Source organism: Salvelinus alpinus, chromosome 22 (assembly GCF_045679555.1).
Source record: "Salvelinus alpinus chromosome 22, SLU_Salpinus.1, whole genome shotgun sequence".
NCBI classification, from domain to species: domain Eukaryota; kingdom Metazoa; phylum Chordata; class Actinopteri; order Salmoniformes; family Salmonidae; genus Salvelinus; species Salvelinus alpinus.
Genome location: NC_092107.1, coordinates 43572203 through 43597875, shown reverse-complemented (window position 1 = coordinate 43597875; position 25673 = coordinate 43572203).

Genomic DNA, 25673 nt, shown 5'->3' with positions numbered 1-25673 from the left:
ACTAGGCTGGGAGGAGGGATGGCGAGGCTGTGGGGAGGGATGACTAGGCTGGGAGGAGGGATGACTAGGCTGGGAGGAGGGAGGGAGAGGCTGTGGGGAGGGATGGCGAGGCTGGGAGGAGGGAGGGAGAGGCTGTGGGGAGGGATGGCGAGGCTGGGAGGAGGGATGACTAGGCTGGGAGGAGGGATGACTAGGCTGGGAGGAGGGATGACGAGGCTGTGGGGAGGGATGACTAGGCTGGGAGGAGGGATGACTAGGCTGGGAGGAGGGATGGCGAGGCTGTGGGGAGGGATGACTAGGCTGGGAGGAGGGATGACTAGGCTGGGAGGAGGGATGACTAGGCTGGGAGGAGGGATGGCGAGGCTGTGGGGAGGGATGACTAGGCTGGGAGGAGGGATGACTAGGCTGGGAGGAGGGATGACGAGGCTGGGAGGAGGGATGACGAGGCTGTGGGGAGGGATGACTAGGCTGGGAGGAGGGATGACTAGGCTGGGAGGAGGGATGGCGAGGCTCTGGGAAGGGATGACTAGGCTGGGAGGAGGGATGACTAGGCTGGGAGGAGGGATGACTAGGCTGGGAGGAGGGATGGCGAGGCTGTGGGGAGGGATGACTAGGCTGGGAGGAGGGATGACTAGGTTGGGAGGAGGGATGACTAGGCTGGGAGGAGGGATGGCGAGGCTGTGGGGAGGGATGACTAGGCTGGGAGGAGGGATGACTAGGCTGGGAGGAGGGATGACTAGGCTGGGAGGAGGGATGGCGAGGCTGTGGGGAGGGATGACTAGGCTGGGAGGAGGGATGACTAGGCTGGGAGGAGGGATGACGAGGCTGTGGGGAGGGATGACTAGGCTGGGAGGAGGGATGACTAGGCTGGGAGGAGGGATGGCGAGGCTGTGGGAAGCGATGACTAGGCTGGGAGGAGGGATGACTAGGCTGGGAGGAGGGATGACTAGGCTGGGAGGAGGGATGACTAGGCTGGGAGGAGGGATGGCGAGGCTGTGGGGAGGGATGACTAGGCTGGGAGGAGGGATGACTAGGCTGGGAGGAGGGATGACTAGGCTGGGAGGAGGGATGGCGAGGCTGTGGGGAGGGTTGACTAGGCTGGGAGGAGGGATGACTAGGCTGGGAGGAGGGAGGGAGAGGCTGTGGGGAGGGATGGCGAGGCTGGGAGGAGGTAGGGAGAGGCTGTGGGGAGGGATGGCGAGGCTGGGAGGAGGGATGACTAGGCTGGGAGGAGGGATGACTAGGCTGGGAGGAGGAACGACGAGGCTGTGGGGAGGGATGACTAGGCTGGGAGGAGGGATGACTAGGCTGGGAGGAGGGATGGCGAGGCTGTGGGGAGGGATGACTAGGCTGGGAGGAGGGATGACTAGGCTGGGAGGAGGGATGACTAGGCTGGGAGGAGGGATGGCGAGGCTGTGGGGAGGGATGACTAGGCTGGGAGGAGGGATGACTAGGCTGGGAGGAGGGATGACTAGGCTGGGAGGAGGGATGACGAGGCTGTGGGGAGGGATGACTAGGCTGGGAGGAGGGATGACTAGGCTGGGAGGAGGGATGGCGAGGCTGTGGGGAGGGATGACTAGGCTGGGAGGAGGGATGACTAGGCTGGGAGGAGGGATGGCGAGGCTGTGGGGAAGGATGACTAGGCTGGGAGGAGGGATGACTAGGCTGGGAGGAGGGATGACTAGGCTGGGAGGAGGGATGACTAGGCTGGGAGGAGGGATGGCGAGGCTGTGGGGAGGGATGACTAGGCTGGGAGGAGGGATGACTAGGCTGGGAGGAAGGATGACTAGGCTGGGAGGAGGGATGGCGAGGCTGTGGGGAGGGATGACTAGGCTGGGAGGAGGGATGACTAGGCTGGGAGGAGGGATGACTAGGCTGGGAGGAGGGATGACTAGGCTGGGAGGAAGGATGACTAGGCTGGGAGGAGGGATGGCGAGGCTGTGGGAGGGATGACTAGGCTGGGAGGAGGGATGACTAGGCTGGGAGGAGGGATGACTAGGCTGGGAGGAGGGATGGCGAGGCTGTGGGGAGGGATGACTAGGCTGGGAGGAGGGATGACTAGGCTGGGAGGAGGGATGACTAGGCTGGGAGGAGGGATGGCGAGGCTGTGGGGAGGGATGACTAGGCTGGGAGGAGGGATGACTAGGCTGGGAGGAGGGATGACTAGGCTGGGAGGAGGGATGACTAGGCTGGGAGGAGGGATGGCGAGGCTGTGGGGAGGGATGACTAGGCTGGGAGGAGGGATGACTAGGCTGGGAGGAGGGAGGGAGAGGCTGTGGGGAGGGATGGCGAGGCTGGGAGGAGGTAGGGAGAGGCTGTGGGGAGGGATGGCGAGGCTGGGAGGAGGGATGACTAGGCTGGGAGGAGGGATGGCGAGGCTGTGGGGAGGGATGACTAGGCTGGGAGGAGGGATGACTAGGCTGGGAGGAGGGAGGGAGAGGCTGTGGGGAGGGATGGCGAGGCTGGGAGGAGGTAGGGAGAGGCTGTGGGGAGGGATGGCGAGGCTGGGAGGAGGGATGACTAGGCTGGGAGGAGGGATGACTAGGCTGGGAGGAGGGACGACGAGGCTGTGGGGAGGGATGACTAGGCTGGGAGGAGGGATGACTAGGCTGGGAGGAGGGATGGCGAGGCTGTGGGGAGGGATGACTAGGCTGGGAGGAGGGATGACTAGGCTGGGAGGAGGGATGACTAGGCTGGGAGGAGGGATGGCGAGGCTGTGGGGAGGGATGACTAGGCTGGGAGGAGGGATGACTAGGCTGGGAGGAGGGATGACTAGGCTGGGAGGAGGGATGACGAGGCTGTGGGGAGGGATGACTAGGCTGGGAGGAGGGATGACTAGGCTGGGAGGAGGGATGGCGAGGCTGTGGGGAGGGATGACTAGGCTGGGAGGAGGGATGACTAGGCTGGGAGGAGGGATGGCGAGGCTGTGGGGAAGGATGACTAGGCTGGGAGGAGGGATGACTAGGCTGGGAGGAGGGATGACTAGGCTGGGAGGAGGGATGACTAGGCTGGGAGGAGGGATGGCGAGGCTGTGGGGAGGGATGACTAGGCTGGGAGGAGGGATGACTAGGCTGGGAGGAAGGATGACTAGGCTGGGAGGAGGGATGGCGAGGCTGTGGGGAGGGATGACTAGGCTGGGAGGAGGGATGACTAGGCTGGGAGGAGGGATGACTAGGCTGGGAGGAGGGATGACTAGGCTGGGAGGAAGGATGACTAGGCTGGGAGGAGGGATGGCGAGGCTGTGGGGAGGGATGACTAGGCTGGGAGGAGGGATGACTAGGCTGGGAGGAGGGATGACTAGGCTGGGAGGAGGGATGGCGAGGCTGTGGGGAGGGATGACTAGGCTGGGAGGAGGGATGACTAGGCTGGGAGGAGGGATGACTAGGCTGGGAGGAGGGATGGCGAGGCTGTGGGGAGGGATGACTAGGCTGGGAGGAGGGATGACTAGGCTGGGAGGAGGGATGACTAGGCTGGGAGGAGGGATGACTAGGCTGGGAGGAGGGATGGCGAGGCTGTGGGGAGGGATGACTAGGCTGGGAGGAGGGATGACTAGGCTGGGAGGAGGGAGGGAGAGGCTGTGGGGAGGGATGGCGAGGCTGGGAGGAGGGAGGGAGAGGCTGTGGGGAGGGATGGCGAGGCTGGGAGGAGGGATGACTAGGCTGGGAGGAGGGATGACTAGGCTGGGAGGAGGGATGACGATGCTGTGGGGAGGGATGACTAGGCTGGGAGGAGGGATGACTAGGCTGGGAGGAGGGATGGCGAGGCTGTGGGGAGGGATGACTAGGCTGGGAGGAGGGATGACTAGGCTGGGAGGAGGGATGACTAGGCTGGGAGGAGGGATGGCGAGGCTGTGGGGAGGGATGACTAGGCTGGGAGGAGGGATGACTAGGCTGGGAGGAGGGATGACTAGGCTGGGAGGAGGGATGACGAGGCTGTGGGGAGGGATGACTAGGCTGGGAGGAGGGATGACTAGGCTGGGAGGAGGGATGGCGAGGCTGTGGGGAGGGATGACTAGGCTGGGAGGAGGGATGACTAGGCTGGGAGGAGGGATGACTAGGCTGGGAGGAGGAATGGCGAGGCTGTGGGGAGGGATGACTAGGCTGGGAGGAGGGATGACTAGGCTGGGAGGAGGGATGACTAGGCTGGGAGGAGGGATGGCGAGGCTGTGGGGAGGGATGACTAGGCTGGGAGGAGGGATGACTAGGCTGGGAGGAGGGATGACTAGGCTGGGAGGAGGGATGGCGAGGCTGTGGGGAGGGATGACTAGGCTGGGAGGAGGGATGACTAGGCTGGGAGGAGGGATGACTAGGCTGGGAGGAGGGATGGCGAGGCTGTGGGGAGGGATGACTAGGCTGGGAGGAGGGATGACTAGGCTGGGAGGAGGGATGACTAGGCTGGGAGGAGGGATGACGAGGCTGTGGTGAGGGATGACTAGGCTGGGAGGAGGGATGACTAGGCTGGGAGGAGGGATGGCGAGGCTGTGGGGAGGGATGACTAGGCTGGGAGGAGGGATGACTAGGCTGGGAGGAGGGATGACTAGGCTGGGAGGAGGGATGGCGAGGCTGTGGGGAGGGATGACTAGGCTGGGAGGAGGGATGACTAGGCTGGGAGGAGGGATGACTAGGCTGGGAGGAGGGATGACTAGGCTGGGAGGAGGGATGGCGAGGCTGTGGGGAGGGATGACTAGGCTGGGAGGAGGGATGACTAGGCTGGGAGGAGGGATGACTAGGCTGGGAGGAGGGATGACTAGGCTGGGAGTGGGGAGGGAGAGGCTGTGGGGAGGGATGGCGAGGCTGGGAGGAGGGAGGGAGAGGCTGTGGGGAGGGATGGCGAGGCTGGGAGGAGGGATGACTAGGCTGGGAGGAGGGATGACTAGGCTGGGAGGAGGGATGACGATGCTGTGGGGAGGGATGACTAGGCTGGGAGGAGGGATGACTAGGCTGGGAGGAGGGATGGCGAGGCTGTGGGGAGGGATGACTAGGCTGGGAGGAGGGATGACTAGGCTGGGAGGAGGGATGACTAGGCTGGGAGGAGGGATGGCGAGGCTGTGGGGAGGGATGACTAGGCTGGGAGGAGGGATGACTAGGCTGGGAGGAGGGATGACTAGGCTGGGAGGAGGGATGGCGAGGCTGTGGGGAGGGATGACTAGGCTGGGAGGAGGGATGACTAGGCTGGGAGGAGGGATGACTAGGCTGGGAGGAGGGATGACTAGGCTGGGAGGAGGGATGGCGAGGCTGTGGGGAGGGATGACTAGGCTGGGAGGAGGGATGACTAGGCTGGGAGGAGGGAGGGAGAGGCTGTGGGGAGGGATGGCGAGGCTGGGAGGAGGTAGGGAGAGGCTGTGGGGAGGGATGGCGAGGCTGGGAGGAGGGATGACTAGGCTGGGAGGAGGGATGGCGAGGCTGTGGGGAGGGATGACTAGGCTGGGAGGAGGGATGACTAGGCTGGGAGGAGGGAGGGAGAGGCTGTGGGGAGGGATGGCGAGGCTGGGAGGAGGTAGGGAGAGGCTGTGGGGAGGGATGGCGAGGCTGGGAGGAGGGATGACTAGGCTGGGAGGAGGGATGACTAGGCTGGGAGGAGGGACGACGAGGCTGTGGGGAGGGATGACTAGGCTGGGAGGAGGGATGACTAGGCTGGGAGGAGGGATGGCGAGGCTGTGGGGAGGGATGACTAGGCTGGGAGGAGGGATGACTAGGCTGGGAGGAGGGATGACTAGGCTGGGAGGAGGGATGGCGAGGCTGTGGGGAGGGATGACTAGGCTGGGAGGAGGGATGACTAGGCTGGGAGGAGGGATGACTAGGCTGGGAGGAGGGATGACGAGGCTGTGGGGAGGGATGACTAGGCTGGGAGGAGGGATGACTAGGCTGGGAGGAGGGATGGCGAGGCTGTGGGGAGGGATGACTAGGCTGGGAGGAGGGATGACTAGGCTGGGAGGAGGGATGGCGAGGCTGTGGGGAAGGATGACTAGGCTGGGAGGAGGGATGACTAGGCTGGGAGGAGGGATGACTAGGCTGGGAGGAGGGATGACTAGGCTGGGAGGAGGGATGGCGAGGCTGTGGGGAGGGATGACTAGGCTGGGAGGAGGGATGACTAGGCTGGGAGGAAGGATGACTAGGCTGGGAGGAGGGATGGCGAGGCTGTGGGGAGGGATGACTAGGCTGGGAGGAGGGATGACTAGGCTGGGAGGAGGGATGACTAGGCTGGGAGGAGGGATGACTAGGCTGGGAGGAAGGATGACTAGGCTGGGAGGAGGGATGGCGAGGCTGTGGGGAGGGATGACTAGGCTGGGAGGAGGGATGACTAGGCTGGGAGGAGGGATGACTAGGCTGGGAGGAGGGATGGCGAGGCTGTGGGGAGGGATGACTAGGCTGGGAGGAGGGATGACTAGGCTGGGAGGAGGGATGACTAGGCTGGGAGGAGGGATGGCGAGGCTGTGGGGAGGGATGACTAGGCTGGGAGGAGGGATGACTAGGCTGGGAGGAGGGATGACTAGGCTGGGAGGAGGGATGACTAGGCTGGGAGGAGGGATGGCGAGGCTGTGGGGAGGGATGACTAGGCTGGGAGGAGGGATGACTAGGCTGGGAGGAGGGAGGGAGAGGCTGTGGGGAGGGATGGCGAGGCTGGGAGGAGGGAGGGAGAGGCTGTGGGGAGGGATGGCGAGGCTGGGAGGAGGGATGACTAGGCTGGGAGGAGGGATGACTAGGCTGGGAGGAGGGATGACGATGCTGTGGGGAGGGATGACTAGGCTGGGAGGAGGGATGACTAGGCTGGGAGGAGGGATGGCGAGGCTGTGGGGAGGGATGACTAGGCTGGGAGGAGGGATGACTAGGCTGGGAGGAGGGATGACTAGGCTGGGAGGAGGGATGGCGAGGCTGTGGGGAGGGATGACTAGGCTGGGAGGAGGGATGACTAGGCTGGGAGGAGGGATGACTAGGCTGGGAGGAGGGATGACGAGGCTGTGGGGAGGGATGACTAGGCTGGGAGGAGGGATGACTAGGCTGGGAGGAGGGATGGCGAGGCTGTGGGGAGGGATGACTAGGCTGGGAGGAGGGATGACTAGGCTGGGAGGAGGGATGACTAGGCTGGGAGGAGGAATGGCGAGGCTGTGGGGAGGGATGACTAGGCTGGGAGGAGGGATGACTAGGCTGGGAGGAGGGATGACTAGGCTGGGAGGAGGGATGGCGAGGCTGTGGGGAGGGATGACTAGGCTGGGAGGAGGGATGACTAGGCTGGGAGGAGGGATGACTAGGCTGGGAGGAGGGATGGCGAGGCTGTGGGGAGGGATGACTAGGCTGGGAGGAGGGATGACTAGGCTGGGAGGAGGGATGACTAGGCTGGGAGGAGGGATGGCGAGGCTGTGGGGAGGGATGACTAGGCTGGGAGGAGGGATGACTAGGCTGGGAGGAGGGATGACTAGGCTGGGAGGAGGGATGACGAGGCTGTGGTGAGGGATGACTAGGCTGGGAGGAGGGATGACTAGGCTGGGAGGAGGGATGGCGAGGCTGTGGGGAGGGATGACTAGGCTGGGAGGAGGGATGACTAGGCTGGGAGGAGGGATGACTAGGCTGGGAGGAGGGATGGCGAGGCTGTGGGGAGGGATGACTAGGCTGGGAGGAGGGATGACTAGGCTGGGAGGAGGGATGACTAGGCTGGGAGGAGGGATGACTAGGCTGGGAGGAGGGATGGCGAGGCTGTGGGGAGGGATGACTAGGCTGGGAGGAGGGATGACTAGGCTGGGAGGAGGGATGACTAGGCTGGGAGGAGGGATGACTAGGCTGGGAGTGGGGAGGGAGAGGCTGTGGGGAGGGATGGCGAGGCTGGGAGGAGGGAGGGAGAGGCTGTGGGGAGGGATGGCGAGGCTGGGAGGAGGGATGACTAGGCTGGGAGGAGGGATGACTAGGCTGGGAGGAGGGATGACGATGCTGTGGGGAGGGATGACTAGGCTGGGAGGAGGGATGACTAGGCTGGGAGGAGGGATGGCGAGGCTGTGGGGAGGGATGACTAGGCTGGGAGGAGGGATGACTAGGCTGGGAGGAGGGATGACTAGGCTGGGAGGAGGGATGGCGAGGCTGTGGGGAGGGATGACTAGGCTGGGAGGAGGGATGACTAGGCTGGGAGGAGGGATGACTAGGCTGGGAGGAGGGATGGCGAGGCTGTGGGGAGGGATGACTAGGCTGGGAGGAGGGATGACTAGGCTGGGAGGAGGGATGACTAGGCTGGGAGGAGGGATGGCGAGGCTGTGGGGAGGGATGACTAGGCTGGGAGGAGGGATGACTAGGCTGGGAGGAGGGATGACTAGGCTGGGAGGAGGGATGACTAGGCTGGGAGGAGGGATGACTAGGCTGGGAGGAGGGATGACTAGGCTGGGAGGAGGGATGGCGAGGCTGGGAGGAGGGATGACTAGGCTGGGAGGAGGGATGACTAGGCTGGGAGGAGGGATGACGAGGCTGTGGGGAGGGATGACTAGGCTGGGAGGAGGGATGACTAGGCTGGGAGGAGGGATGACTAGGCTGGGAGGAGGGATGACTAGGCTGGGAGGAAGGATGGCGAGGCTGGGAGGAGGGATGACTAGGCTGGGAGGAGGGATGACTAGGCTGGGAGGAGGGATGGCGAGGCTGTGGGGAGGGATGACTAGGCTGGGAGGAGGGATGACTAGGCTGGGAGGAGGGATGACTAGGCTGGGAGGAGGGATGGCGAGGCTGGGAGGAGGGATGACTAGGCTGGGAGGAGGGATGACTAGGCTGGGAGGAGGGATGGCGAGGCTGTGGGGAGGGATGACTAGGCTGGGAGGAGGGATGACTAGGCTGGGAGGAGGGATGACTAGGCTGGGAGGAGGGATGACTAGGCTGGGAGGAGGGATGGCGAGGCTGGGAGGAGGGATGACTAGGCTGGGAGGAGGGATGACTAGGCTGGGAGGAGGGATGGCGAGGCTGTGGGGAGGGATGACTAGGCTGGGAGGAGGGATGACTAGGCTGGGAGGAGGGATGACTAGGCTGGGAGGAGGGATGGCGAGGCTGTGGGGAGGGATGACTAGGCTGGGAGGAGGGATGACTAGGCTGGGAGGAGGGATGACTAGGCTGGGAGGAGGGATGGCGAGGCTGTGGGGAGGGATGACTAGGCTGGGAGGAGGGATGACTAGGCTGGGAGGAGGGATGACTAGGCTGTGGGGAGGGATGACTAGGCTGGGAGGAGGGAGGGCGAGGCTGGGAGGAGGGATGACTAGGCTGGGAGGAGGGAGTGCGAGGCTGGGAGGAGGGATGACTAGGCTGGGAGGAGGGATGACTAGGCTGGGAGGAGGGAGGGCAGGCTGGGAGGAGGGAGAGGCTGGGAGGAGGGAGAGGCTGGGAGGAGGGATGACTAGACTGGGAGGAGGGATGGAGAGGCTGGGAGGAGGGATGACTAGGCTGGGAGGAGGGAGGGAGAGGCTGTGGGGAGGGATGACTAGGCTGGGAGGAGGGATGGAGAGGCTGTGGGGAGGGAGAGGCTGGGAGGAGGGAGGGCAGGCTGGGAGGAGGGATGACTAGGCTGGGAGGAGGGAGGGAGAGGCTGTGGGGAGGGATGACTAGGCTGGGAGGAGGGATGACTAGGCTGGGAGGAGGGATGACTAGGCTGGGAGGAGGGATGGCGAGGCTGTGGGGAGGGATGACTAGGCTGGGAGGAGGGATGACTAGGCTGGGAGGAGGGATGACTAGGCTGGGAGGAGGGATGGCGAGGCTGTGGGGAGGGATGACTAGGCTGGGAGGAGGGATGACTAGGCTGGGAGGAGGGATGGCGAGGCTGGGAGGAGGGATGACTAGGCTGGGAGGAGGGAGGGAGAGGCTGTGGGAAGGGATGACTAGGCTGGGAGGAGGGATGGAGAGGCTGTGGGGAGGGATGACTAGGCTGGGAGGAGGGATGGAGAGGCTGTGGGGAGGGATGACTAGGCTGGGAGGAGGGATGGAGAGGCTGTGGGGAGGGAGAGGCTGGGAGGAGGGAGGGCAGGCTGGGAGGAGGGATGACTAGGCTGGGAGGAGGGAGGGAGAGGCTGGGAGGAGGGATGACTAGGCTGGGAGGAGGGATGACTAGGCTGGGAGGAGGGATGGCGAGGCTGTGGGGAGGGATGACTAGGCTGGGAGGAGGGATGACTAGGCTGGGAGGAGGGATTGCGAGGCTGGGAGGAGGGATGACTAGGCTGGGAGGAGGGAGGTTGAGGCTGGGAGGAGGGATGACTAGGCTGGGAGGAGGGAGGGAGAGGCTGGGAGGAGGGATGAATAGGCTGGGAGGAGGGATGACTAGGCTGGGAGGAGGGAGGGAGAGGCTGGGAGGAGGGATGACTAGGCTGGGAGGAGGGAGGTTGTGGGGAGGGATGACTAGGCTGGGAGGAGGGAGGGGCTGGGAGGAGGGAGGGTGAGGCTGGGAGGAGGGATGACTAGGCTGGGAGGAGGGAGGGTGAGGCTGGGAGGAGGGATGACTAGGCTGGGAGGAGGGACGGTGAGGCTGGGAGGAGGGAGGGCGAGGCTGTGGGGAGGGATGACTAGGCTGGGAGGAGGGAGGTTGTGGCTGGGAGGAGGGAGGGCGAGGCTGTGGGGAGGGATGACTAGGCTGGGAGGAGGGAGGGAGAGGCTGTGGGGAGGGAGAGGCTGTGGGGAGGGATGGCGAGGCTGGGAGGAGGTAGGGAGAGGCTGTGGGGAGGGATGGCGAGGCTGGGAGGAGGGATGACTAGGCTGGGAGGAGGGATGACTAGGCTGGGAGGAGGGACGACGAGTCTGTGGGGAGGGATGACTAGGCTGGGAGGAGGGATGACTAGGCTGGGAGGAGGGATGGCGAGGCTGTGGGGAGGGATGACTAGGCTGGGAGGAGGGATGACTAGGCTGGGAGGAGGGATGACTAGGCTGGGAGGAGGGATGGCGAGGCTGTGGGGAGGGATGGCGATGACTAGGCTGGGAGGAGGGATGACTAGGCTGGGAGGAGGGATGACGAGGCTGTGGGGAGGGATGACTAGGCTGGGAGGAGGGATGACTAGGCTGGGAGGAGGGATGGCGAGGCTGTGGGGAGGGATGACTAGGCTGGGAGGAGGGATGACTAGGCTGGGAGGAGGGATGGCGAGGCTGTGGGGAAGGATGACTAGGCTGGGAGGAGGGATGACTAGGCTGGGAGGAGGGATGACTAGGCTGGGAGGAGGGATGACTAGGCTGGGAGGAGGGATGGCGAGGCTGTGGGGAGGGATGACTAGGCTGGGAGGAGGGATGACTAGGCTGGGAGGAAGGATGACTAGGCTGGGAGGAGGGATGGCGAGGCTGTGGGGAGGGATGACTAGGCTGGGAGGAGGGATGACTAGGCTGGGAGGAGGGATGACTAGGCTGGGAGGAGGGATGACTAGGCTGGGAGGAAGGATGACTAGGCTGGGAGGAGGGATGGCGAGGCTGTGGGGAGGGATGACTAGGCTGGGAGGAGGGATGACTAGGCTGGGAGGAGGGATGACTAGGCTGGGAGGAGGGATGGCGAGGCTGTGGGGAGGGATGACTAGGCTGGGAGGAGGGATGACTAGGCTGGGAGGAGGGATGACTAGGCTGGGAGGAGGGATGGCGAGGCTGTGGGGAGGGATGACTAGGCTGGGAGGAGGGATGACTAGGCTGGGAGGAGGGATGACTAGGCTGGGAGGAGGGATGACTAGGCTGGGAGGAGGGATGGCGAGGCTGTGGGGAGGGATGACTAGGCTGGGAGGAGGGATGACTAGGCTGGGAGGAGGGAGGGAGAGGCTGTGGGGAGGGATGGCGAGGCTGGGAGGAGGTAGGGAGAGGCTGTGGGGAGGGATGGCGAGGCTGGGAGGAGGGATGACTAGGCTGGGAGGAGGGATGACTAGGCTGGGAGGAGGGACGATGAGGCTGTGGGGAGGGATGACTAGGCTGGGAGGAGGGATGACTAGGCTGGGAGGAGGGATGGCGAGGCTGTGGGGAGGGATGACTAGGCTGGGAGGAGGGATGACTAGGCTGGGAGGAGGGATGACTAGGCTGGGAGGAGGGATGACTAGGCTGGGAGGAGGGATGACGAGGCTGTGGGGAGGCATGACTAGGCTGGGAGGAGGGATGACTAGGCTGGGAGGAGGGATGGCGAGGCTGTGGGGAGGGATGACTAGGCTGGGAGGAGGGATGACTAGGCTGGGAGGAGGGATGGCGAGGCTGTGGGGAGGGATGACTAGGCTGGGAGGAGGGATGACTAGGCTGGGAGGAAGGATGACTAGGCTGGGAGGAGGGATGGCGAGGCTGTGGGGAGGGATGACTAGGCTGGGAGGAGGGATGACTAGTCTGGGAGGAGGGATGACTAGGCTGGGAGGAGGGATGACTAGGCTGGGAGGAAGGATGACTAGGCTGGGAGGAGGGATGGCGAGGCTGTGGGGAGGGATGACTAGGCTGGGAGGAGGGATGACTAGGCTGGGAGGAGGGATGACTAGGCTGGGAGGAGGGATGACTAGGCTGGGAGGAGGGATGGCGAGGCTGTGGGGAGGGATGACTAGGCTGGGAGGAGGGATGACTAGGCTGGGAGGAGGGATGACTAGGCTGGGAGGAGGGATGACTAGGCTGGGAGGAGGGATGGCGAGGCTGTGGGGAGGGATGACTAGGCTGGGAGGAGGGATGACTAGGCTGGGAGGAGGGAGGGAGAGGCTGTGGGGAGGGATGGAGAGGCTGTGGGGAGGGATGGCGAGGCTGGGAGGAGGGATGACTAGGCTGGGAGGAGGGATGACTAGGCTGGGAGGAGGGATGACGAGGCTGTGGGGAGGGATGACTAGGCTGGGAGGAGGGATGACTAGGCTGGGAGGAGGGATGGCGAGGCTGTGGGGAGGGATGACTAGGCTGGGAGGAGGGATGACTAGGCTGGGAGGAGGGATGACTAGGCTGGGAGGAGGGATGGCGAGGCTGTGGGGAGGGATGACTAGGCTGGGAGGAGGGATGACTAGGCTGGGAGGAGGGATGACTAGGCTGGGAGGAGGGATGACGAGGCTGTGGGGAGGGATGACTAGGCTGGGAGGAGGGATGACTAGGCTGGGAGGAGGGATGGCGAGGCTGTGGGGAGGGATGACTAGGCTGGGAGGAGGGATGACTAGGCTGAGAGGAGGGATGACTAGGCTGGGAGGAGGGATGGCGAGGCTGTGGGGAGGGATGACTAGGCTGGGAGGAGGGATGACTAGGCTGGGAGGAGGGATGACTAGGCTGGGAGGAGGGATGGCGAGGCTGTGGGGAGGGATGACTAGGCTGGGAGGAGGGATGACTAGGCTGGGAGGAGGGATGACTAGGCTGGGAGGAGGGATGGCGTGGCTGTGGGGAGGGATGACTAGGCTGGGAGGAGGGATGACTAGGCTGGGAGGAGGGATGACTAGGCTGGGAGGAGGGATGGCGAGGCTGTGGGGAGGGATGACTAGGCTGGGAGGAGGGATGACTAGGCTGGGAGGAGGGATGACTAGGCTGGGAGGAGGGATGACGAGGCTGTGGGGAGGGATGACTAGGCTGGGAGGAGGGATGGCGAGGCTGTGGGGAGGGATGACTAGGCTGGGAGGAGGGATGACTAGGCTGGGAGGAGGGATGACTAGGCTGGGAGGAGGGATGGCGAGGCTGTGGGGAGGGATGACTAGGCTGGGAGGAGGGATGACTAGGCTGGGAGGAGGGATGACTAGGCTGAGAGGAGGGATGGCGAGGCTGTGGGGAGGGATGACTAGGCTGGGAGGAGGGATGACTAGGCTGGGAGGAGGGATGACTAGGCTGGGAGGAGGGATGGCGAGGCTGTGGGGAGGGATGACTAGGCTGGGAGGAGGGATGACTAGGCTGGGAGGAGGGATGACTAGGCTGGGAGGAGGGATGGCGAGGCTGTGGGGAGGGATGACTAGGCTGGGAGGAGGGATGACTAGGCTGGGAGGAGGGATGACTAGGCTGGGAGGAGGGATGACTAGGCTGGGAGGAGGAATGGCGAGGCTGTGGGGAGTGATGACTAGGCTGGGAGGAGGGATGACTAGGCTGGGAGGAGGGATGACTAGGCTGGGAGGAGGGATGACTAGGCTGGGAGGAGGGATGGCGAGGCTGGGAGGAGGGATGACTAGGCTGGGAGGAGGGATGACTAGGCTGGGAGGAGGGATGGCGAGGCTGTGGGGAGGGATGACTAGGCTGGGAGGAGGGATGACTAGGCTGGGAGGAGGGATGACTAGGCTGGGAGGAGGGATGGCGAGGCTGTGGGGAGGGATGACTAGGCTGGGAGGAGGGATGACTAGGCTGGGAGGAGGGATGACTAGGCTGGGAGGAGGGATGGCGAGGCTGTGGGGAGGGATGACTAGGCTGGGAGGAGGGATGACTAGGCTGGGAGGAGGGATGACTAGGCTGGGAGGAGGGATGGCGTGGCTGTGGGGAGGGATGACTAGGCTGGGAGGAGGGATGACTAGGCTGGGAGGAGGGATGACTAGGCTGGGAGGAGGGATGGCGAGGCTGTGGGGAGGGATGACTAGGCTGGGAGGAGGGATGACTAGGCTGGGAGGAGGGATGACTAGGCTGGGAGGAGGGATGACGAGGCTGTGGGGAGGGATGACTAGGCTGGGAGGAGGGATGGCGAGGCTGTGGGGAGGGATGACTAGGCTGGGAGGAGGGATGACTAGGCTGGGAGGAGGGATGACTAGGCTGGGAGGAGGGATGGCGAGGCTGTGGGGAGGGATGACTAGGCTGGGAGGAGGGATGACTAGGCTGGGAGGAGGGATGACTAGGCTGGGAGGAGGGATGGCGAGGCTGTGGGGAGGGATGACTAGGCTGGGAGGAGGGATGACTAGGCTGGGAGGAGGGATGACTAGGCTGGGAGGAGGGATGGCGAGGCTGTGGGGAGGGATGACTAGGCTGGGAGGAGGGATGACTAGGCTGGGAGGAGGGATGACTAGGCTGGGAGGAGGGATGGCGAGGCTGTGGGGAGGGATGACTAGGCTGGGAGGAGGGATGACTAGGCTGGGAGGAGGGATGACTAGGCTGGGAGGAGGGATGACTAGGCTGGGAGGGGGGATGGCGAGGCTGTGGGGAGTGATGACTAGGCTGGGAGGAGGGATGACTAGGCTGGGAGGAGGGATGACTAGGCTGGGAGGAGGGATGACTAGGCTGGGAGGAGGGATGGCGAGGCTGGGAGGAGGGATGACTAGACTGGGAGGAGGGATGACTAGGCTGGGAGGAGGGATGGCGAGGCTGTGGGGAGGGATGACTAGGCTGGGAGGAGGGATGACTAGGCTGGGAGGAGGGATGACTAGGCTGGGAGGAGGGATGGCGTGGCTGTGGGGAGGGATGACTAGGCTGGGAGGAGGGATGACTAGGCTGGGAGGAGGGATGACTAGGCTGGGAGGAGGGATGGCGAGGCTGTGGGGAGGGATGACTAGGCTGGGAGGAGGGATGACTAGGCTGGGAGGAGGGATGACTAGGCTGGGAGGAGGGATGACGAGGCTGTGGGGAGGGATGACTAGGCTGGGAGGAGGGATGGCGAGGCTGTGGGGAGGGATGACTAGGCTGGGAGGAGGGATGACTAGGCTGGGAGGAGGGATGACTAGGCTGGGAGGAGGGATGGCGAGGCTGTGGGGAGGGATGACTAGGCTGGGAGGAGGGATGACTAGGCTGGGAGGAGGGATGACTAGGCTGAGAGGAGGGATGGCGAGGCTGTGGGGAGGGATGACTAGGCTGGGAGGAGGGATGACTAGGCTGGGAGGAGGGATGACTAGGCTGGGAGGAGGGATGGCGAGGCTGTGGGGAGGGATGACTAGGCTGGGAGGAGGGATGACTAGGCTGGGAGGAGGGATGACTAGGCTGGGAGGAGGGATGGCGAGGCTGTGGGGAGGGATGACTAGGCTGGGAGGAGGGATGACTAGGCTGGGAGGAGGGATGACTAGGCTGGGAGGAGGGATGACTAGGCTGGGAGGAGGGATGGCGAGGCTGTGGGGAGTGATGACTAGGCTGGGAGGAGGGATGACTAGGCTGGGAGGAGGGATGACTAGGCTGGGAGGAGGGATGACTAGGCTGGGAGGAGGGATGGCGAGGCTGGGAGGAGGGATGACTAGGCTGGGAGGAGGGATGACTAGGCTGGGAGGAGGGATGGCGAGGCTGTGGGGAGGGATGACTAGGCTGGGAGGAGGGATGACTAGGCTGGGAGGAGGGATGACTAGGCTGGGAGGAGGGATGGCGAGGCTGTGGGGAGGGATGACTAGGCTGGGAGGAGGGATGACTAGGCTGGGAGGAGGGATGACTAGGCTGGGAGGAGGGATGGCGAGGCTGTGGGGAGGGATGACTAGGCTGGGAGGAGGGATGACTAGGCTGGGAGGAGGGATGACTAGGCTGGGAGGAGGGATGGCGTGGCTGTGGGGAGGGATGACTAGGCTGGGAGGAGGGATGACTAGGCTGGGAGGAGGGATGACTAGGCTGGGAGGAGGGATGGCGAGGCTGTGGGGAGGGATGACTAGGCTGGGAGGAGGGATGACTAGGCTGGGAGGAGGGATGACTAGGCTGGGAGGAGGGATGACGAGGCTGTGGGGAGGGATGACTAGGCTGGGAGGAGGGATGGCGAGGCTGTGGGGAGGGATGACTAGGCTGGGAGGAGGGATGACTAGGCTGGGAGGAGGGATGACTAGGCTGGGAGGAGGGATGGCGAGGCTGTGGGGAGGGATGACTAGGCTGGGAGGAGGGATGACTAGGCTGGGAGGAGGGATGACTAGGCTGGGAGGAGGGATGGCGAGGCTGTGGGGAGGGATGACTAGGCTGGGAGGAGGGATGACTAGGCTGGGAGGAGGGATGACTAGGCTGGGAGGAGGGATGGCGAGGCTGTGGGGAGGGATGACTAGGCTGGGAGGAGGGATGACTAGGCTGGGAGGAGGGATGACTAGGCTGGGAGGAGGGATGGCGAGGCTGTGGGGAGGGATGACTAGGCTGGGAGGAGGGATGACTAGGCTGGGAGGAGGGATGACTAGGCTGGGAGGAGGGATGACTAGGCTGGGAGGAGGGATGGCGAGGCTGTGGGGAGTGATGACTAGGCTGGGAGGAGGGATGACTAGGCTGGGAGGAGGGATGACTAGGCTGGGAGGAGGGATGACTAGGCTGGGAGGAGGGATGGCGAGGCTGGGAGGAGGGATGACTAGGCTGGGAGGAGGGATGACTAGGCTGGGAGGAGGGATGGCGAGGCTGTGGGGAGGGATGACTAGGCTGGGAGGAGGGATGACTAGGCTGGGAGGAGGGATGACTAGGCTGGGAGGAGGGAAGGCGAGGCTGTGGGGAGGGATGACTAGGCTGGGAGGAGGGATGACTAGGCTGGGAGGAGGGATGACTAGGCTGGGAGGAGGGATGGCGAGGCTGTGGGGAGGGATGACTAGGCTGGGAGGAGGGATGACTAGGCTGGGAGGAGGGATGACTAGGCTGTGGGGAGGGATGACTAGGCTGGGAGGAGGGAGGGCGAGGCTGGGAGGAGGGATGACTAGGCTGGGAGGAGGGAGTGCGAGGCTGGGAGGAGGGATGACTAGGCTGGGAGGAGGGATGACTAGGCTGGGAGGAGGGAGGGCAGGCTGGGAGGAGGGAGAGGCTGGGAGGAGGGAGAGGCTGGGAGGAGGGATGACTAGACTGGGAGGAGGGATGGAGAGGCTGGGAGGAGGGATGACTAGGCTGGGAGGAGGGAGGGAGAGGCTGTGGGGAGGGATGACTAGGCTGGGAGGAGGGATGGAGAGGCTGTGGGGAGGGAGAGGCTGGGAGGAGGGAGGGCAGGCTGGGAGGAGGGATGACTAGGCTGGGAGGAGGGAGGGAGAGGCTGTGGGGAGGGATGACTAGGCTGGGAGGAGGGATGACTAGGCTGGGAGGAGGGATGGCGAGGCTGTGGGGAGGGATGACTAGGCTGGGAGGAGGGATGACTAGGCTGGGAGGAGGGATGACTAGGCTGGGAGGAGGGATGGCGAGGCTGTGGGGAGGGATGACTAGGCTGGGAGGAGGGATGACTAGGCTGGGAGGAGGGATGACTAGGCTGGGAGGAGGGATGACTAGGCTGGGAGGAGGGATGGCGAGGCTGTGGGGAGGGATGACTAGGCTGGGAGGAGGGATGACTAGGCTGGGAGGAGGGATGACAAGGCTGTGGGGAGGGATGACTAGGCTGGGAGGAGGGAGGGCGAGGCTGGGAGGAGGGATGACTAGGCTGGGAGGAGGGAGTGCGAGGCTGGGAGGAGGGATGACTAGGCTGGGAGGAGGGATGACTAGGCTGGGAGGAGGGAGGGCAGGCTGGGAGGAGGGAGAGGCTGGGAGGAGGGAGAGGCTGGGAGGAGGGATGACTAGACTGGGAGGAGGGATGGAGAGGCTGGGAGGAGGGATGACTAGGCTGGGAGGAGGGAGGGAGAGGCTGTGGGGAGGGATGACTAGGCTGGGAGGAGGGATGGAGAGGCTGTGGGGAGGGAGAGGCTGGGAGGAGGGAGGGCAGGCTGGGAGGAGGGATGACTAGGCTGGGAGGAGGGAGGGAGAGGCTGTGGGGAGGGATGACCAGGCTGGGAGGAGGGATGACTAGGCTGGGAGGAGGGATGGCGAGGCTGTGGGGAGGGATGACTAGGCTGGGAGGAGGGATGACTAGACTGGGAGGAGGGATGACTAGGCTGGGAGGAGGGATGGCGAGGCTGTGGGGAGGGATGACTAGGCTGGGAGGAGGGATGACTAGGCTGGGAGGAGGGATGGCGAGGCTGGGAGGAGGGATGACTAGGCTGGGAGGAGGGAGGGAGAGGCTGTGGGAAGGGATGACTAGGCTGGGAGGAGGGATGGAGAGGCTGTGGGGAGGGATGACTAGGCTGGGAGGAGGGATGGAGAGGCTGTGGGGAGGGATGACTAGGCTGGGAGGAGGGATGGAGAGGCTGTGGGGAGGGAGAGGCTGGGAGGAGGGAGGGCAGGCTGGGAGGAGGGATGACTAGGCTGGGAGGAGGGAGGGAGAGGCTGGGAGGAGGGAGGGCTGGGAGGAGGGAGGTTGTGGCTGGGAGGAGGGAGGGCGAGGCTGGGAGGAGGGAGGTGTGGCTGGGAGGAGGGAGGGCGAGGCTGTGGGGAGGGACTACTAGGCTGGGAGGAGGGAGGTTGTGGCTGGGAGGAGGGAGGGCGAGGCTGGGAGGAGGGAGGTTGTGGCTGGGAGGAGGGAGGGCGAGGCTGGGAGGAGGGAGGTTGTGGCTGGGAGGAGGGAGGTTGTGGCTGGGAGGAGGGAGGGCGAGGCTGTGGGGAGGGATGACTAGGCTGGTAGGAGGGAGGTTGTGACTGGGAGGAGGGAGGGCGAGGCTGGGAGGAGGGAGGTTGTGGCTGGGAGGAGGGAGGGCGAGGCTGTGGGGAGGGATGACTAGGCTGGGAGGAGGGAGGTTGTGGCTGGGAGGAGGGATGGCGAGGCTGGGAGGAGGGAGGTTGTGGCTGGGAGGAGGGAGGGCGAGGCTGGGAGGAGGGAGGTTGTGGCTGGGAGGAGGGAGGGCAAGGCTGGGAGGAGGGATGACTAGGCTGGGAGGAGGGAGGTTGTGGCTGGGAGGAGGGAGGTTGTGGCTGGGAGGAGGGAGGGAGAGGCTGTGGGGAGGGAGGTTGTGGCTGGGAGGAGGGAGGTTGTGGCTGGGAGGAGGGAGGGCGAGGCTGTGGGGAGGGAGGTTGTGGCTGGGAGGAGGGAAGGCGAGGCTTTGGGGAGGGATGACTAGGCTGGGAGGAGGGAGGTTGTGGCTGGGAGGAGGGAGGGCGAGGCTGAGAGGAGGGAGGTTGTGGCTGGGAGGAGGGAGGGCGAGGCTGGGAGGAGGGAGGTTGTGGCTGGGAGAAGGGAGTTTGTGGCTGGGAGGAGGGAGGGCGAGGCTGGGAGGAGGGAGGTTGTGGCTGGGAGGAGGGAGGGCGAGGCTGGGAGGAGGGAGGTTGTGGCTGGGAGGAGGGAGGTTGTGGCTGGGAGGAGGGAGGGCGAGGCTGTGGGGAGGGATGACTAGGCTGGGAGGAGGGAGGTTGTGGCTGGGAGTAGGGAGGGCGAGGCTGGGAGGAGGGAGGTTGTGGCTGGGAGGAGGGAGGGCGAGGCTGGGAGGAGGGAGGTTGTAGCTGGGAGGAGGGAGGGCGAGGCTGGGAGGAGGGAGGTTGTGGCTGGGAGGAGGGAGGTTGTGGCTGGGAGGAGGGATGACTAGGCTGTGGGGAGGGATGACTAGGCTGGGAGGAGGGAGGTTGTGGCTGGGAGGAGGGAGGGCGAGGCTGGGAGGAGGTGAAGTTGTGGCTGGGAGGAAGGAGGGCGAGGCTGTGGTGAGGGAGGTTGTGGCTGGGAGGAGGGAGGTTGTGGCTGGGAGGAGGGATGACTAGGCTGGGAGGAGGGAGGTTGTGGCTGGGAGGAGGGAGGGCGAGGCTGGGAGGAGGGAGGTTGTGGCTGGGAGGAGGGAGGGCGAGGCTGAGAGGAGGGAGGTTGTGGCTGGGAGGAGGGAGGGCGAGGCTGGGGGGAGGGAGGTTGTGGCTGGGAGAAGGGAGGTTGTGGCTGGGAGGAGGGAGGGCGAGGCTGGGAGGAGGGAGGTTGTGGCTGGGAGGAGGGAGGGCGAGGCTGGGAGGAGGGAGGTTGTGGCTGGGAGGAGGGAGGTTGTGGCTGGGAGGAGGGAGGGCGAGGCTGTGGGGAGGGATGACTAGGCTGGGAGGAGGGAGGTTGTGGCTGGGAGGAGGGAGGGCGAGGCTGGGAGGAGGGAGGTTGTGGCTGGGAGGAGGGAGGGCGAGGCTGGGAGGAGGGAGGTTGTAGCTGGGAGGAGGGAGGGCGAGGCTGGGAGGAGGGAGGTTGTGGCTGGGAGGAGGGAGGTTGTGGCTGGGAGGAGGGATGACTAGGCTGTGGGGAGGGATGACTAGGCTGGGAGGAGGGAGGTTGTGGCTGGGAGGAGGGAGGGCGAGGCTGGGAGGAGGGAAGTTGTGGCTGGGAGGAAGGAGGGCGAGGCTGTGGTGAGGGAGGTTGTGGCTGGGAGGAGGGAGGTTGTGGCTGGGAGGAGGGATGACTAGGCTGGGAGGAGGGAGGTTGTGGCTGGGAGGAGGGAGGGCGAGGCTGGGAGGAGGGAGGTTGTGGCTGGGAGGAGGGAGGGCGAGGCTGTGGGGAGGGATGACTAGGCTGGGAGGAGGGAGGTTGTGGCTGGGAGGAGGGAGGGCGAGGCTGGGAGGAGGGAGGTTGTGGCTGGGAGGAGGGAGGGCGAGGCTGGGAGGAGGAAGGTTGTGGCTGGGAGGAGGGAGGGCGAGGCTGGGAGGAGGGAGGTTGTGGCTGGGAGGAGGGAGGTTGTGGCTGGGAGGAGGGATGACTAGGCTGTGGGGAGGGATGACTAGGCTGGGAGGAGGGAGGTTGTGGCTGGGAGGAGGGAGGGCGAGGCTGGGAGGAGGGAAGTTGTGGCTGGGAGGAGGGAGGGCGAGGCTGTGGTGAGGGAGGTTGTGGCTGGGAGGAGGGAGGTTGTGGCTGGGAGGAGGGATGACTAGGCTGGGATGAGGGAGGTTGTGGCTGGGAGGAGGGAGGGCAAGGCTGGGAGGAGGGATGACTAGGCTGGGAGGAGGGAGGTTGTGGCTGGGAGGAGGGAGGTTGTGGCTGGGAGGAGGGATGACTAGGCTGGGAGGAGGGAGGTTGTGGCTGGGAGGAGGGATGACTAGGCTGGGAGGAGGGAGGTTGTGGCTGGGAGGAGGGAGGGCAAGGCTGGGAGGAGGGATGACTAGGCTGGGAGGAGGGAGGTTGTGGCTGGGAGGAGGGATGTTGTGGCTGGGAGGAGGGAGGGAGAGGCTGTGGGGAGGGAGGACTAGGCTGGGAGGAGGGAGGTTGTGGCTGGGAGGAGGGAGGGCGAGGCTGTGGGGACGGATGACTAGGCTGGGAGGAGGGAGGTTTTGGCTGGGAGGAGGGAGGGAGAGGCTGTGGGGAGGGATGACTAGGCTGGGAGGAGGGAGGTTTTGGCTGGGAGGAGGGAGGGCGAGGCTGAGAGGAGGGAGGTTGTGGCTGGGAGGAGGGAGGGCGAGGCTGGGAGGAGGGAAGTTGTGGCTGGGAGGAGGGAGGTTGTGGCCCGGGAGGAGGTAGGGCGAGGCTGGGAGGAGGGATGTTGTGGCTGGGAGGAGGGATGGCGAGGCTGGGAGGAGGGAGGTTGTGGCTGGGAGGAGGGAGGTTGTGGCTGGGAGGAGGGAGGTTGTGGCTGGGAGGAGGGAGGGCGAGGCTGTGGGGAGGGATGACTAGGCTGGGAGGTGGGAGGTTGTGGCTGGGAGGAGGGAGGGCGAGGCTGGGAGGAGGGAGGTTGTGGCTGGGAGGAGGGAGGGCGAGGCTGGGAGGAGGGAGGTTGTGGCTGGGAGGAGGGAGGGCGAGGCTGGGAGGAGGGAGGTTGTGGCTGGGAGGAGGGAGGTTGTGGCTGGGAGGAGGGATGACTAGGCTGTGGGGAGGGATGACTAGGCTGGGAGGAGGGAGGTTGTGGCTGGGAGGAGGGAGGGCGAGGCTGGGAGGAGGGAAGTTGTGGCTGGGAGGAGAGAGGGCGAGGCTGTGGTGAGGGAGGTTGTGGCTGGGAGGAGGGAGGTTGTGGCTGGGAGGAGGGATGACTAGGCTGGGAGGAGGGAGGTTGTGGCTGGGAGGAGGGAGGGCGAGGCTGGGAGGAGGGAGGTTGTGGCTGGGAGGAGGGAGGGCGAGGCTGTGGGGAGGGATGACTAGGCTGGGAGGAGGGAGGTTGTGGCTGGGAGGAGGGAGGGCGAGGCTGGGAGGAGGGAGGTTGTGGCTGGGAGGAGGGAGGGCGAGGCTGGGAGGAGGGAGGTTGTGGCTGGGAGGAGGGAGGGCGAGGCTGGGAGGAGGGAGGTTGTGGCTGGGAGGAGGGAGGTTGTGGCTGGGAGGAGGGATGACTAGGCTGTGGGGAGGGATGACTAGGCTGGGAGGAGGGAGGTTGTGGCTGGGAGGAGGGAGGGCGAGGCTGGGAGGAGGGAAGTTGTGGCTGGGAGGAGGGAGGGCGAGGCTGTGGTGAGGGAGGTTGTGGCTGGGAGGAGGGAGGTTGTGGCTGGGAGGAGGGATGACTAGGCTGGGATGAGGGAGGTTGTGGCTGGGAGGAGGGAGGGCAAGGCTGGGAGGAGGGATGACTAGGCTGGGAGGAGGGAGGTTGTGGCTGGGAGGAGGGAGGTTGTGGCTGGGAGGAGGGATGACTAGGCTGGGAGGAGGGAGGTTGTGGCTGGGAGGAGGGATGACTAGGCTGGGAGGAGGGAGGTTGTGGCTGGGAGGAGGGAGGGCAAGGCTGGGAGGAGGGATGACTAGGCTGGGAGGAGGGAGGTTGTGGCTGGGAGGAGGGAGGTTGTGGCTGGGAGGAGGGAGGGAGAGGCTGTGGGGAGGGAGGACTAGGCTGGGAGGAGGGAGGTTGTGGCTGGGAGGTGGGAGGGCGAGGCTGTGGGGACGGATGACTAGGCTGGGAGGAGGGAGGTTTTGGCTGGGAGGAGGGAGGGAGAGGCTGTGGGGAGGGAGGACTAGGCTGGGAGGAGGGAGGTTTTGGCTGGGAGGAGGGAGGGCGAGGCTGAGAGGAGGGAGGTTGTGGCTGGGAGGAGGGAGGGCGAGGCTGGGAGGAGGGAAGTTGTGGCTGGGAGGAGGGGGGTTGTGGCCCGGGAGGAGGTAGGGCGAGGCTGGGAGGAGGGAGGTTGTGGCTGGGAGGAGGGATGGCGAGGCTGGGAGGAGGGAGGTTGTGGCTGGGAGGAGGGAGGTTGTGGCTGGGAGGAGGGAGGTTGTGGCTGGGAGGAGGGAGGGCGAGGCTGTGGGGAGGGATGACTAGGCTGGGAGGTGGGAGGTTGTGGCTGGGAGGAGGGAGGGCGAGGCTGGGAGGAGGGAGGTTGTGGCTGGGAGGAGGGAGGGCGAGGCTGGGAGGAGGGAGGTTGTGGCTGGGAGGAGGGAGGGCGAGGCTGGGAGGAGGGAGGTTGTGGCTGGGAGGAGGGAGGTTGTGGCTGGGAGGAGGGATGACTAGGCTGTGGGGAGGGATGACTAGGCTGGGAGGAGGGAGGTTGTGGCTGGGAGGAGGGAGGGCGAGGCTGGGAGGAGGGAAGTTGTGGCTGGGAGGAGAGAGGGCGAGGCTGTGGTGAGGGAGGTTGTGGCTGGGAGGAGGGAGGTTGTGGCTGGGAGGAGGGATGACTAGGCTGGGAGGAGGGAGGTTGTGGCTGGGAGGAGGGAGAGCGAGGCTGGGAGGAGGGAGGTTGTGGCTGGGAGGAGGGAGGGCGAGGCTGTGGGGAGGGATGACTAGGCTGGGAGGAGGGAGGTTGTGGCTGGGAGGAGGGAGGGCGAGGCTGGGAGGAGGGAGGTTGTGGCTGGGAGGAGGGAGGGCGAGGCTGGGAGGAGGGAGGTTGTGGCTGGGAGGAGGGAGGGCGAGGCTGGGAGGAGGGAGGTTGTGGCTGGGAGGAGGGAGGTTGTGGCTGGGAGGAGGGATGACTAGGCTGTGGGGAGGGATGACTAGGCTGGGAGGAGGGAGGTTGTGGCTGGGAGGAGGGAGGGCGAGGCTGGGAGGAGGGAAGTTGTGGCTGGGAGGAGGGAGGGCGAGGCTGGGAGGAGGGATGACTAGGCTGGGAGGAGGGAGGTTGTGGCTGGGAGGAGGGAGGGCAAGGCTGGGAGGAGGGATGACTAGGCTGGGAGGAGGGAGGTTGTGGCTGGGAGGAGGGAGGTTGTGGCTGGGAGGAGGGATGACTAGGCTGGGAGGAGGGAGGTTGTGGCTGGGAGGAGGAATGACTAGGCTGGGAGGAGGGAGGTTGTGGCTGGGAGGAGGGAGGGCAAGGCTGGGAGGAGGGATGACTAGGCTGGGAGGAGGGAGGTTGTGGCTGGGAGGAGGGAGGTTGTGGCTGGGAGGAGGGATGACTAGGCTGGGAGGAGGGAGGTTGTGGCTGGGAGGAGGGAGGGCAAGGCTGGGAGGAGGGATGACTAGGCTGGGAGGAGGGAGGTTGTGGCTGGGAGGAGGGAGGGCAGGCTGTGGTGAGGGAGGTTGTGGCTGGGAGGAGGGAGGGCGAGGCTGTGGGGAGGGATGGCGAGGCTGGGAGGAGGGAGGTTGTGGCTGGGAGGAGGGAGGGCGAGGCTGTGGGGAGGGATGACTAGGCTGGGAGGAGGGAGGTTGTGGCTGGGATGAGGGAGGGCGAGGCTGAGAGGAGGGAGGTTGTGGCTGGGAGGAGGGAGGGCGAGGCTGGGAGGAGGGAGGTTGTGGCTGGGAGGTGGGAGGTTGTGGCTGGGAGGAGGGAGGGCGAGGCTGGGAGGAGGGAGGTTGTGGCTGGGAGGAGGGAGGGCGAGGCTGGGAGGAGGGAGGTTATGGCTGGGAGGAGGGAGGTTGTGGCTGGGAGGAGGGAGGGCGAGGCTGTGGGGAGGGAAGACTAGGCTGGGAGGAGGGAGGTTGTGGCTGGGAGGAGGGAGGGCGAGGCTGGGAGGAGGGAGGTTGTGGCTGGGAGGAGGGAGGGCGAGGCTGGGAGGAGGGAGGTTGTGGCTGGGAGGAGGGAGGGCGAGGCTGGGAGGAGGGAGGTTGTGGCTGGGAGGAGGGAGGTTGTGGCTGGGAGGAGGGATGACTAGGCTGTGGGGAGGGATGACTAGGCTGGGAGGAGGGAGGTTGTGGCTGGGAGGAGGGAGGGCGAGGCTGGGAGGAGGGAAGTTGTGGCTGGGAGGAGGGAGGGCGAGACTGTGGTGAGGGAGGTTGCGGCTGGGAGGAGGGAGGTTGTGGCTGGGAGGAGGGATGACTAGGCTGGGAGGAGGGAGGTTGTGGCTGGGAG